Raw genomic sequence first — 12,680 nt, forward strand, 5'->3', positions numbered from 1 at the left:
CCAGCCCCAGGCACTTTCCGCACTTCCTTTTTCAGTCCTAGGGTCAGTTGTCAGGACTTGCTTCTTCGTTGGGGGAGGGGAGGGGACAGAGGGGCAGGACAGGTGGGCTGCAGCAGATAGAGGTGGGTTGGCGTTAACCAGGTCTTGTCTGAATGTCAATCCCAGCAAGGAAGCTTAATTATATCAGTCATTAACACTAAATGACTAAACGTCATTTAGTGTAAATGACTTTAATTGGATTTATTGCTTCCTAGTTGAAGTCCAAGGTAAGGGAGGGATGGTGAACCTTGCAGAGGATGGATTTCAGAGCTTCAAAGGGGGGGGTGCTTTTAGCTGGAGGCTCAGCCCCTCCTTTGGTTTCAAACTCCAGACCCACATGGGTGTTCAGCTTTCTATGCCTCTGTTTTCTCACTGGTGAAATGGAGAAGCCTCATGGGGCTGGGCAATGGTTCAATAAGACAATGGACACAAGAGCTCTTTGCAGATCCATCTCTGAAGTTCTGTGTGTGAGCGGGGAATTGTCATTATGATTGTCCAGTAAAACCTCCATCCACTGCCCTCCTTCAGGATTCATCCTTGCTTCAAGTCGGTCCTTTCTTCCCAACTCCCATGGGGACCACTGAAGCCACACTCCGGATGGAAAACGTGGACGTGAAGGAAGAATGGCAGGACGAAACTCTGCCCAGGTACAGCTCCCTAGGTGTGCGTGTCAGACGTGGAAGGAGTGGGCCCGACGCTGCTCCCAGGTGTGAGGCAGAGGCACCCCAGTTGACTGGGCCAAGAGCATAATTGATATTTGCTGAATTATTTAAGATTGATTTCCCACCTCCCTACCCCGCCCATCCCTGCCCAAAGTGCCAAAATAGCTCCCATTCCCACACTATCATAAGAATTCTAAACATTCTTCTAAAACCATCTCATGGGCGGTTACAATATTCTTACCTGGGTTCCCATGAATTCAGGTAACAATGTGTTTTTACCTGCAGCAGCCAGAGGGACCCTGTCATACCCCTTAAAAGCCCTGGGGCAGGGACTTCTCTGGCAGTTCAGTGGTTAAGACTCTGTCTTCCTAATGCAGGGGACCCGGGTTCTATCCCTGTTCAGGGAACTAGATCCCTCATGCCACAGCTAAAGATCCCGCACGTGAATGAAGATCCCGCGTGCTGCAACTAGGACCCGGCGCAGCCAAAACAAAACAAAAGGCACGGTGGCTTCCCTGGTGGCGCAGTGGTTGAGAGTCTGCCTGCCAGCGCAGGGGACGTGGGTTCGTGCCCTGGTCCGGGAAGATGCCGCGGAGCGGCTGGGCCTGTGGGCCATGGCCGCTGAGCCTGCGCGTCCGGACCCTGTGCTCCACAACGGGAGAGGCCACAACAGTGAGAGGCCCACATACTGCAAAAAAAAAAAAAAAAAAAGGCACGGAAACAGATTCTCCCCCAGAGCCTCCAGGAGGAACCAGCCCTGCCGGTGAAACTGATTTCAGACTTACTTCTTTTCTAGATTCGTAAGAAAATACATACGTGTCGTGTTGTTGTTGTTTTTATTTTTTATTTATTTATTTTTGGCTGCGTTGGGTCCTCGTTGCTGTGCACAGACTTTCTCTGGTTGCGGCGAGCCGGGACTGCTCTTCGTTGTGGTGTGCGGGCTTCTCATCGCGGTGGCTTCTCTTGTTGCAGAGCATGGGCTCTAGGCGCCCGGGCTTCATACGATTGAATATGCTGAGTATTTCACATACTTGTTTACAGTCTGTTCCCCACCATGGTACCCACGAGAGCAGGGGCCTTTGGTTTGATCACAGGCATACGGCTGATGCTCAGTGGATATTGGGTGAATGGATGACGGTCATTGGTACGAATTCAAAATTGTAGGAAGCAAGCTGTGCGTGCTCACTGCTGAGATACTTATCTCTCTGTATTCTCCTCTGGCGAGGCGTTGGGTAAGAGAAAATATAGTCAGCACAGGCTCCCCTTAATTCGTCGGCTGGATGCAACTGCTCATCTCCCTCCCACTTTTTTTTTTTTTTTTTTGGCCAGCTTGCAGGATCTTAGGATCTTAGTTCCCCAACCAGGGATCGAACCCGTACCCATGGCAGTGAAAGTGCAGAGTCCTAACCACTGGATCGCCAGGGAATTCCCTCTCCCTCCCACTTTAATGCAAGGAGTTTACGCACAGGAGATGATGCCCAAGAGTTAGTTGCATAACCATCCAGGAAGGAAGAGTCAAAGGGACTGGGCATATTCACCCTGGAAAGGAGAATTTGGAAAGGATCTCAGTTGGTGAGGGTGCTCAGGGCAGAACAAGGGTGATGGACAGGCATGAAAGGGATGCAGGTTTGAGTCTAAAGTGGACTCTTTGGACTCAAATGATCCAATCTGTGCATGCTTTGTACGGCCAGCCGGCCCATTCAAAAGCAAAATGGGCTGATGGGGGAGGTCTGGAGCTTCCTGTCCACCTGTCCCAGGAGAAGCTGTGATGTCAAGGGCATCACCCCCTCATTTGAGAATCTTTAGTCCTCTCTCCAGTCTAGTCATTTTCAGTGTCAGTGTTTCACGCACATCCTCATGATTCTTAAAGCGATAGATGGGGACTTCCCTGGTGGTGCGGTGGTTAAGAATCCGCCTGCCAATGCCAAGGACACAAGTTCGATCCCTGGTCCGGGAAGATCCCACATGCCGTGGAGCAACTAGTGCCACAACTACTGAGCCAGTGCTCTAGAGCCCACGAGCTCCAACTACTGAGCCCACGTACTGCAACTACTGAAGCCCATGTGCCTAGAGCCCATGCTCCACAACAAGAGAAGCCACCGCAATGAGAAGCCCGTGCATCGCAACAAAGAGTAGCCCCCGCTGGCCACAACTAGAGAAAGCCCGCGCACAGCAACGCAGCCAAAAATAAATAAAATTTAAAAATAAAAAATAAAGTGATAGATCCCCACCTCAGAATAGCCGAGAATCTCTTGTCTGCACAGTACCGTTGTCTTCAGGAAGACAAGTATTTCGGGAAAGAGACGGCGACTTCATTGGAGCCGACCTCCTGTTCTTTCACTGTTAAAATGTTCTTCGTTCTACATTCCCTCTTATAAGTATTTCTCTTTAACTCAGTACAAGGAGTGCTGATGCCTGGACTTGTAGAAAGGGGTCTGATGACACCCGGACCTGGCAATTTGGGCGAATTAAGGACTGTTTTTATCAGGGGCTCCTGATATGGCTAGGAATGCTCCAGAATGGACAAGAGCCACCTTGGGGAGCTGTCCCTCGTTCCCAGCATGGGAGATCTGTTTCCTCCCATGGAAAAGGTGGAAACAGATGGGATGATCTCTGTGGGTTCCTTCCAGCATCAAACACCCGGGGTTTGGAGGCATCTCCAACCAGTGTCAGCATCATTTACCCTGTGGTCCCGTGAACCCTGGCCCCTGTCCGAGACCAAAGCGTCCCTCGGTCTGGACTTTGAGAACCTTCTGATTCAACCCTGCCTGCCCGGGTGGCAAACCCCAACCCTTCCTGGACATAAAAAAAATTCTCTGATGACAGCACAGGACTCACCTTGCTCACTCTAATTTTATTTCAAGCAACACAGCGGAACCAAGAGGGTACGAGCTGTGGAACCGGACAGCCGTGGGTTCAGATTCCAATTCTCCAGTGGGCTCGCTTGCCCACCTTGGGCAGCTCTTCGAGCATCTTTGTGCCTCAGTTTTCCTATCTGTAAAATAGGGACAATCATTCCTGGCTCACGAAGTTGTCGTGAGAAGTCGATGAGGTATGAGTTGCGAGGCAGCTGAGCCAGGCTGTCTAGATGCAGAGGGCTGCCCACGGGACTTGCTGCCCTCAGCCTCATTCTTATCAGCCTGTACCTTGTTCACTCTGGTTCCTTTTTCCCATTCCCCCATAAAAGAGACCCTCCTCTCCCAAGCCTTGTTGAGACAAAGTGGAGCTGACTGCAGCTGCAAATGTGAATTTCAAGTGAGTTTCCCCAGCTGCAGAGGGTTCCTCTCCCTTTTCAGTAGTTCAGTGTTTGCAGGATAGTGGCCTGGCTGTGCAGCCCTGGGGTCAGGGACATGCCTTTGTCAAGGCTGTGTCCTCCTCGTTCTGGGAGAAATGAGTACAGCTTCTTATACAGCGTCCAGCTGCAGCTCAACATAAGCACCTCTGTCTGATGCCAGACAACCCACAATTCTATTCCTTCGAGATCAGTGATCCCTTCCTGGGTGGGATCCTCGAGCTGCCCCGGGTGTGTCCGGGTGCTCGCCCTGTGCCCACAGCCCCCTCCTGCTGCCATTGCCTTGCGGCGTCTTCCTGCACCTCCTGCTCTTCTGCAGGTACCTGTGGACCCTGGCTGAGAGAGGGCAGCCTGGAGACGATCCATCTACCTGCCTTGCTTCCACATTCATTCATTCTAGTGATATGCACCGACTGTATGCCAGGCCCTGGGTGAGATGCTGGGGACACGTGGAGAACAGGAGAGCCGCCCTTGTGGGGTGTTCACAGTCTGGCGCAGAGACAGGCGGTCCCTTATAACCTCACAGACCAATGAAAAATTGCAGCTGGGTTCTTGGCACCTGGAGAGCGCCAGGTGGGGTCTGACTGGGTTGGGGACATTGGGGGAGACGCTGACCCTGAGCTCTGAAGGATGAAGAGGTATGAACAGGGGAAAGAGGCTGGGGGTAGGGGTCAAGCATTCCAAGCAGAGAGAGCAGCACGTGCAAAGGCCCTGAAGCCAGCGGAAGCAGATTGAGGGACTGAAGAAAGGTTGGGTGGGGAAACTGAGGACCAGGGTGGGAAAGGGCTTGGCCCGGGTCTCACAGCTAAGGAGAGGCAGGTACAGGGTTAGATGTCTGAATGGTGTCTCAGCCTGCTCTGCCTTCTATAACCAAGTGGTCGCGGGTTTTGCTTGTAACTTTTTATTCTTTTTTTTCCTTTTTTTTTTTAATTGGAGTGTAGGTGATTTACAATGTTGTGTTAGTTTCTACTGTACAGCAAAGTGAGTCAGTTATACAGATACATATATCCACTCTTTTTTATTTATTTTATTTTTGGCTGCATTGGGTCTTCGTTGCAGTGCATGGGCTTCTCATTGCCGGTGGCTTCTCTTGTTGCGGAGCACGGGCTCTAGGCGCACGGGCTTCAATAGCTGCGGCACGGGGGCTCAGTAGTTGTGGCACACGGGCTTAGTTGCTCCGTGGCATGTGGGATCTTCCCGGACCAGGGATGGAACCCGTGTCCCCTGCATTGGCAGGAGGATTCTTAACCATTGTGCCACCAGGGAAATCCCTTCCACTCTTTTTTAGATTCTGTTCCCATATAGATCATTAAAGAGTATTGAATAGAGTTCCCTATGCTACACAGTACGTTCTTATTATTTATCTATTTTATATATAGTAGTGTGTATGTGTCCATCCCAATCTCTCAATTTTTTTTTTTTTTCGGTACGCGGGCCTCTCACTGTTGTGGCCTCTCCCGTTGCGGAGCACAGGTTCCGGACGTGCAGGCTCAGCGGCCATGGCTCACGGGCCCAGCCGCTCCGCGGCATGTGGGATCTTCCCAGACCGGGGCACGAACCCATGTCCCCTGCATCGGCTGGCGGACTCTCAACCACTGCGCCACCAGGGAAGCCCCCAATCTCTCAATTTATCCCTCCCCCTGGAACTTTTTATTCTGACATAGTCCCAAGCTTAGAAAAAAAAACTATAAGAATGGTATAAGGAATATCTGTAAACTCTTACCCAGATTTGCTGATTGTTAAGATTTTACTTCCTTTGCTTTATCATTCTCTCCCCCAACCCCGGTCTTTCTCTTCTGCCCTGTCTCTCCCTGTGTCTGTCTGTCTCTCTATCTATGCTCAATCTGTTTGTATCTGCCCACCCCTGCACAGGGCAGGCCAGGCAATGTCCCTTCCCCAGCCCAACACACGCACAGAGGTGATTTCCTGTTGCCCAGCTCAGCAGTCCCTCATGCAGGAGCCGTGGGTTTAGGCCAGGAAGTGATGGCAGGCTCTGAGCAGCCTTAGCATCTTCTGCCTTCCTCAACTCCGCCATTCTCTTTCCTGTGCTCCAGCGATGCCGGGCTATCATAGCAGGATACCACACCCCGGGCAGCTTCAACAGCAGACATTTATTCTCTCACAGCTCCAGAAGCTGGATGTCTGAGATCGAGGTGCCAGCAGGGTTGGCTTCTGGTGAGGGCTCTCTTCCTGGCCTTCTCACTGCATCCTCACATGGTCTTTCCTCTGTGCTTGCATGTGCTGGGGGAGCTTTCTCGTGGCTCTCCCTCTTCTCGTAAGGTCACAGTCCTAGGGGATCAGGGCCCCAACCTTTTGTTTTTTTGGCCATGCTGCACGTGTACACAAAATGGGCATGTAAGTTGTCTTCAGTCTCAATCTGAAAAAAAGATGCCTTTTTAAAACCTTCTGACTTAATCTGAAGCTTGCTTTTTTTTCTTTTTTAAATGGAGGTGAAATTTACATAACATAAAAATAACCATTTTATTTTATTTTATTCTGTGCCACGAGCATGTGGGATCTTAGTTTCCCAACCAAGAGGTGATGGTGCTGGGGGAGACCAGAGCAAGATGAATGGACAGAGGTGTTGGAAATTGCAGAGAAGGAAAAGGGGCAGATTTATCTGAGTATCTGAAACCACCAACGTTGCCAATGGATAATTCTTGAATGCCTTTCAGCAGTTCCCTCTCTGGTTCTCCCGACTTAGCTCTGCAGGAGTCCTGTGATAAGCCCCAGTGCTGCTGGCCCTGCATTGAGCCCTCGAAAAGCCTACTTATGCCCAGAAAGAGTTTTTGCTGTTACCCTGCACCAGAGGTGGCCGCCGTCAAACAGAAACAGAGGCTGGAAAGCCCTGGGTGGGAGACTGAGGCAGCACAGCCGATCTTAATGCCGTCAAAGCCCTGGGGCACCAGTTGGGAAGCAGGAGGCATGTTCAAAGGTCCTGAGGCCCACAGTTTATTCCCAATTCCCTTCTTTCACACTGTGAGTAACATTAAGCCAGACGCTAGGATCTGAGAGTGGAATTCGGTCCAGGAGCCACCTCTGAAGCCAGAACTATTGCAATAACAGCTGATTCCGGGTGACAGGTGTTTCTAGATTTTGGCCTTTCCCCGCCACTTACATAATGTGCCCTCACTTGCTCCTTCCTTCAAAACCCTTGCTGAGGGCTGCTTCTCCCAGGTCCAGGCCCGTGACTCACCAAAGCAAGAGAGGAAGAGGCACTTCCTCCCCTTCAAGGGCTCACAGTCGGCCCAGGAAACAAGCAATTAGCACACAGTACCACAGATTCAGTGCTAAAGGAGGCTTCTGAGGCAGGATGCAGGAGTGGGGTGGATGTCAGATTCAGATGGGGCCTCCTGGAGGACGCTGACCTAGCCTGAGAGGCTGAGCAAGTTCACCAGTCAAAGAAAGCAGGAAGTGGACCTCTAGGCAGAGGGGGTGGGATGTGCAAAGGCACTGGGGCAGAGAGGACCTTGGCATGGTAGGGGATGCGGTAGGAGAGAAATTTGGATTTCACGCTGAGAGGGCGTGTGAGTTTCCCGGAGCTGCCATAACAAAGTACCAAGAACTTGCTTAAAACATAAGAAATGTTTCCTCTCACAGTTCTGGAGGCTAAAAATCCAAAATCAAGGTGTCAGCAGGGCCATACTCCCTATGACGGCTCTAGGAAAGGATGCTTCCAGCCTCCTCCAGCTTCAAATGGTGGCCGGCAATCCTCGGCCTGCCTTGGCTTGTAGATGCATCACTCCAATCTCTGCCTTCCTCCATCTTTTTATTTTTTAAGCTTGTGTTTTTTTATTTTTACTTTTTAAAATTTTTATTGGAGCACAGTTGATTTACAATGTGTGTTAGTTTCAGGTGTACAGCAGAGTGAATCTGTTATACATATACATATATCCACTCTTTTTCTTTTTTTTGGCTGCGTTGGGTCTTCATTGCTGCATTCAGGCTTTCTCTAGTTGCAGCAAGTGGGGGCTACTCTCCATTGCAGTGCGCGGGCTTCTCATTGCGGTGGCTTCTCGTGTTGTGGAACACGGCTCTAGGCACGCGGGCTTCAGTTTTTGCAGCACACAGGCTCAGTAGTTGCGGTGCATGAGCTCAGTAGTTGTGGCTCGCGGGCTCTAGAGTGCAGGCTCAGTAGTTGTGATGCATGGGCTTAGTTGCTCTGTGGCATGTGGGCTTCCCAGACCAGGGCTCGAGCCTGTGTCCCCTGCATTGGCAGGCGGATTCTTAACCTCTGCACCACCAGGGAGGTCCTGCATTCTTTTTTAGATTCTTTTCCCATACAGGCCATTAAAGAGTATTCAGTAGAGTTCCCTGTGCTGTATAGTAGGTCCTTATTAGCTATCTCTTCTGTATATAGTAGTATGTATATGTCAATCCCAGTCTCCCAGTTTATCCCTCCCCCCCGACCCCCTGGTAACCATAAGTTTATTTTCTACATCTGTAACTCTATTTCTGTTTTGTAAATAAGTTCATTTGTACGCTTTTTGTAGATTCCACATATAAGCGATATCATGTGTTTGTCTTTCTCTGCCTGACTTACTTCCCTCAGTATGACAATCTCTAGGTCCATCCATGTTGCTGCTAATGGCATTATTTTGTTCTTTTTTATGGCTGAGTAGTATTCCATTACATATATGAGATTTATTTATTTATCCATCCATCCCTCTGTTGATGGACATTTAGGTTGCTTCCATGTCCTGGCTATTTTAAATAGTGCTGCAGTGAACATTGGGGTGTATGTATCTTTTCGAACTATGGTTTTCTCCGGATATACGCCCAGGAGTGGGATTGCTGGATCATATGGTAGCTCTCTTTTTAGTTTTTTGAGGAACCTCCATACTGTTCTCCATAGTGGCTGTACAAATTTACATTCCCACCAACAGTGTAGGAGGGTTCCCTTTTCTCCACACTCTCTCCAGCATTTATTGTTTGTAGATTTTTTGATGATGGCCATTCTGCCCGATATGAGGTGATACCTCATTGTAGTTCTTTTTCTTTAATAAATTTATTTATTTGTTTGTTTTTATTTTTGGCTGAGTTGGGTCTTCGTTGCTGTGTGCGGGCTTTCTCTAGTTGCAGCGAGTGGGGGCTACTCTTCGTTGCGGTGCGCGGGCTTCTTATTGTGGTGGCTTCTCTTGTTGCAGAACACGGGCTCCAGGCACGTGGGCTTCAGTAGTTGTGGCACGTGGGCTTCAGTAGTTGTGGCACGCGGGCTCTAGAGCACAGGCTCAGTAGTTGTGGTGCACGGGCTTAGTTGCTTCGCGGCATGTGAGATCTTCCCGGGCCAGCGCTCGAACCCGTGTGCCCTGAATTGGCAGGCGGATTCTTAACCACTGCGCCCCAGGGAAGCCCCTCATTATAGTTTTTTTTGTTTGTTTGTTTGTTTGTTGCGGTAGGCGGGCCTCTCACTGTTGTGGCCTCTCCCGTTGCGAAGCACAGGCTCCGGATGCGCAGGCTCAGCGGCCATGGCTCACGGGCCCAGCCGCTCCGCGGCATGTGGGATCTTCCTGGACCGGGGCACGAACCCGTGTCCCCTGCATCGGCAGGCAGACTCTCAACCACTGCGCCACCAGGGAAGCCCCCCTCATTGTAGTTTTGATCTGAATCTGCCTCCATCTTCACACAGCCTTCTCCTCTGCGTCTCTGTGTCCAAACTTGCCTCTTCTTACAATCATACCACTGATTGGCTGTAGGGCCCACCTTGCTCCAGTATGATGTCATCTCAACTTAATGCTGTCTACAACAACCTTATTTCCAAACAGGTCACATTCCCAGGTTCTGGGAGTTAACACCTGAATTATGTTTTGGGGGGGATGCAAGTCAACCCACACCAGAAGAATAAAGCCACACTGTACACCTGGTGGATTAGGGGGAACCCCACTTTTTACATGGGTTTCCCAGCACAGACTGAAAGCCAGTGCTGCAGGGAGCCCTCTGGATCCACTTTGAGTTCGTGAAGGGGCTTCAGCTCTGCATTAGCTGAGGCCTTCCTGGGGCTTGTGGAAATAACCAGGTCTCACCTGACCTTGAAAGCTGCAGCCCTGTGGACCTGTGGGGTTTGTTCACATGAGCCGACTGGACACAAGGGGGCAGTAGAGGGCAATGACCGGATTCAGCTCTACCTCTGTGAGTGGTTCGCTCTGCCCTTGGGCATCTGGTTTAGCCTCCGTTTCCTCCTCTGTGAAATGGGCTGCTACCTGCCTCATAGGGATACTGTGAGGAGGAAACAAGATGATGATGCCGTCAACATTCCAACAGAGTGAGTGCCCTGTCCGTGGGGGTACAGTACGGTTCTAGTTGATTCTAGAACAACAGGGATTACAGCCTCAGACTGATGGAAACAGGGAAGGCAGAGTAAATGAGGGGAAGGAGCCGGAAGGAAATCCTGACACCCAGGTGAGCAGGGGTGGCGGACAGTCAGCTCCTGGTGGCGGTTACCATGCACGAAGCGCAGATCTGATTCAAGAAAAGACTGATATCTAGACGTATCTCTGATTTGACAGCAAATTTAAAATGTTGTGAAATGCTGTGTGGGCAGGATAAAACTAGGGGTGGTGCATCAGCTGTCAGCCTGCAATTTCAGAGCATGATTTTGGGTAACCTTGCAAGTAGGTGGTGTGCCTCCTGTACTCCCAGATCCCGGACTTATTTGTGAGTTACCAGCTGCCCTCCCCATGTTGAGAGCAGGGGTGTCAGCTACGGACCAGAGGGAACAGAGCAACGTGTACACGAAATGGGCGTGTGAGTGGTCTTCAGTCTCAAACTGAAAAAAAGATCCCTCTTTAAAACCTTCTGACTTAATCTGAAGCTTGCTTTTTTTCTTTTTTAAATGGAGGTGAAATTTACATAACATAAAAAGAACCATTTTATTTCATTTTATTTTATTTTTGGCCGTGCGGTGGGCATGTGAGATCTTAGTTCCCCAAGCAGGGATCGAACCTGTGCCCCCTGCATTGGAAGCACGGAATCTTAACCACTCGACCGCCAGGGAAGTCCCCAAAATAGCCATTTTAGCGTGGGCCCTAATTTTTTTTTTTTTTTTTTTTTGCGGTACGTGGGCCTCTCACTGTTGTGGCCTCTCCTGTTGCGGAGCACAGCCTCCGGACGCGCAGGCTTAGCGGCCATGGCTCACGGGCCTAGCCGCTCCGTGGCATATGGGACCTTCCCGGACTGGGGCACGAACCCATGTCCCCTGCATCGGCAGGCGGACTCTCAACCACTGCGTCACCAGGGAAGCCCTGGGCCCTAATTTTTTAAATTATTTATTTATTTATTTGGCTGCACCAGGTCTTAGTTGTGGCATGTGGGATCTTTAGTTGAGGCATGTGGGATCTAGTTCCCTGACCAAGGATGGAACCCGGGCCCCCTGCATCGGGAACGTGGAGTCTTAGCCACTGGACCACCAGGGAAGTCCCAAAATAACCATTTTAAATGAACAGCTCACATGTTGTACAGCCGTCACCTCTATCTAGTTGTAAAACGTTCCATCACCCCGAAATGAAACCCTATCCCCGTGGCAACCACAAATGCACCACCTGTCTCTGTGGATTTGCCTGTTTTGGATGTTTCATATAAATGGAATCATACATTATGTAGCCTTTTGTGTCTGGCTTCTCTCACTGAGCATCATGTTCTCAAGGTCCATCCACATTGTAGCAGATGTCAGCGCTTCACTCCTTTTCATGGCTGAATAATATTCCATTGTACGATGGACCATGTTTTGTTTATCCGTTCATCACTTGGTAGACATTTGGGTTGTTTCCAATGTGATCATGCTGCTGTGAGCATTCAGGTATGAGCTTTTGCATGGATATGTGTCTTCATTTCCTTTGTCATTTTTAAAAAATAAATTTATTAATTTATTTATGTCTGTGTTGGGTCTTCGTTGCTGTGTGCAGGCTTTTTCCAGTTGCAGCGAGAGGGGGCTACTCTTTGTTGTGGTGCGTGGGCCTCTCATTGTGGTGGCTTCTCTTGTTGCAGAGCACAGGATCTAGGCGACCGGGCTTCAGTAGTTGTGGCACACGGGCTTAGTTGTTCTCCGGCATGTGGGATCCTCCCAGACCAGGGCTTGAACCCGTGTCCCCTGCATTGGCAGGAGGATTCTTAACCACTGCACCACCAGGGAAGCCCTTCATTTCCTTTGGACCTCTGCTCTATTTTGACTTTCGACCTCTATGAGAGCAGGGCAACATGTGATTCATTCTTTACCTCCAAGACCCTCCAAGACCTCCAATGCACCTGGAAGGTAGTGGTTACTCAAAGAACATTCGAAGCATGGTGAATGGGAGAAAGATGGGCGGGGTGGCGGGTGCGGAGGAAGAAGCATGGATAGATCTCACCCTACAGAGGGTGCCAGCTCATGCCCTACAAGGAACAGAGGTGATGGAATGAATGGTTTTGTTAAAGGAAAAGAAAAAGCATTCTACTGTCCTTCCCCATCTAACCAGCTCCCATTCCAGCTGAGCTGGCACTGCTGAGTTGCAGAGATGAATTAACGCTGCAGTGCTTCCCTGAGCCAGCACACCCTGCAGCTAGAGCCTCTGACAGCCCCATGCACTCTGAAAAATTATTTCCCTAGGGAGCAAAGGAGCCAGAGCACGTGGGTCAAAGTCAGGCGGCATGAGCTGTGGTCCAAAAAAAAAACAGTCTGGGCATGGCCAGAGAAACAGGTTTTATTTTGCAAA

This window comes from Monodon monoceros, unplaced genomic scaffold, assembly GCF_005190385.1.
Source record: "Monodon monoceros isolate NGI ecotype Baffin Bay Population unplaced genomic scaffold, NGI_Narwhal_1 Super_Scaffold_12, whole genome shotgun sequence".
NCBI classification, from domain to species: Eukaryota; Metazoa; Chordata; class Mammalia; order Artiodactyla; family Monodontidae; genus Monodon; species Monodon monoceros.